The sequence below is a fragment of the Pteropus alecto genome, unplaced genomic scaffold, assembly GCF_000325575.1.
Source record: "Pteropus alecto unplaced genomic scaffold, ASM32557v1 scaffold145, whole genome shotgun sequence".
Lineage (NCBI taxonomy): Eukaryota > Metazoa > Chordata > Mammalia > Chiroptera > Pteropodidae > Pteropus > Pteropus alecto.
Window position 1 is genome coordinate 676,926 of NW_006436285.1, and position 2,010 is coordinate 678,935.

General features: G+C 37.1%; 1 pseudogene; it reads left to right on the forward strand.

Moving 5' to 3' along the window:
• The first annotated feature begins 1,290 nt into the window (after positions 1-1,290).
• On the forward strand, positions 1,291-1,409 carry LOC112480265 (annotated as a pseudogene).
• Positions 1,410-2,010: the final 601 nt, after the last annotated feature.

Sequence of the window (2,010 nt, forward strand, 5' to 3'; positions counted from 1 at the left end):
CACCTGTTACCTTTCTCAGCTCATCTGCTACTCTCCCCTTTTCTCCCTGTATACCAGGCATACCATGCTCCTTTCTGGTCCTTGACTACTCAGGTAAGCTCTTTGCCTCAGGTCTTTGCATTTGCATTTCCTTCTGCTAGAACACTTCCCTTTTAGATATATACATAGCTCATTTTCTAGTCTTTTAAAAATCTTCACTCAAATGATATATTCTCAGGTAGTCAAATATCATCCTATTTAAAATTTAATACCTGTACCAGCATTCCCTATTCTCTTTTCCTTCTTTATATTTTCCCCCAGTTCTTAGTACCTTCTTATACATTATATAATTTACTTTTTGTTATGGACTGAGTTTTGTCTCCTCCAAACTCATACGTTGAAGCCCTATGCCTCAAAGTGATGGTACTTGGAGATGAGGCCTTTGGGAAGTAATTAGGTTTAGATGAGATCATGAAGGTAGAACCCACATAACTGGATTAGTACCCATATAAGAAGAGACATGAGAGAGCACCCCCCCACACACACACCATATGAGGACACAGTGAGATGGCTGACATGTGTAAGCCAGGAGGAGAACCTTTACTGGAAATCTGAATTAGTCAACACCTCAATCTTGCACTTCCCAGCTTCCAGAACTGTGAGAAGTAAATTCCTGTTGTTTAATCCATCCTGTCTATGGTTTGTAGTTATGACAGCCTAATCTGACTAAAACAACCCCCCTCACTAGAACATAAGCTTGATAAGGATAGGGAGTTTTCTCTGATTGGTTTCTGTTGCATCATTAATGCCTAGAATAGTTGTCAGCATGTAGTAGGTTCTCCATAAATATTTGCTGAGTGAATAAATGAATGAATGAATGAATGAATGAATCAGACATGGTCCTTGCAGAGAGGATGACAGGTATATGATCATACTAAAAGGTAAACAGTGGTTAAGTTCTACATTGGAGGTACAGATATAGGGTCCTGAGAGATTGCAAAGAAGGAAAAGGTCATTCAAATATGGGAAGGGAGTGGGGTGAATCCAAGAGGGCTTAATGGAGAAGGTAACATTGAGCTGGTCCTTGAAGAATGGGTAGTATTTGGACTTGTGAATGTATGAGAAAACACAGTGAGTTCAGTAAGGGTGAAGTAGGGTATATGAAGGGTAGTAGAACTGAGAAATAAGATTAGAAATAAAGTCAAGTCATGAAGGTTCCTAAATTCCAGATTAAGGTATTTTGCTCTTAAGTGTGGTATGAAATGGAGTGGATATGGAAGTTTGATTAAACTAAAATAAAAATAAAATTTGGTCTACGGCCATGCCACCCTGAACGTGCCCGATCTTGGCTGATCTTGGAAGCTAAGCAGGGTCGGGCCTGGTTAGTGCTGGGATGGGAGACAACCTAAGAGTACCAGGTGCTGTAGGCATTAAAAAATAAAAAAATAAAAATAAATAAAAATAAAATTTGAATCATAAATCAATAATTCTCTCTGAACTTTTGGTTCTTTACTCAATTGTCCCTTACTTAACTCTAAGTTCTTTACAGGCTTGATGTAACCCATCACAGATAAGAAACAAACAAGAAAAAGAGGAGATTTAATTTGAAAACAGATACGCCTCTAGGGAGAAAAGGGTTAGATGGCTACCTGGCCTGAAGGATAAAGATAGGAATCCTAAATTGTAGGCTTAGAAACTTCTGATACTCTACAATCTAATAACTGATTATTTTTGTTTCTACATTTAAATATTTTTAATAATTTTATTCTGATTACAAAAGTAATGCATGTTCAATATGAGACACCTGGAAAACATAACAACACATAAAAAAGCCCCCTGTGTCTATCTCTCATTTGGAGACAGCCACTGCTAATTTGGTATCAGCCTTTTATTTGCGCACATGTCTGCAAACATGTATACCTGTATATTTACATATTTTAAACAAAACTTATATCATGCTATGAAGATATGAAATAGCCTGCTTTTCTCACTTAACAATAAGCATAACATTAATATTTCCCAAATCCATGA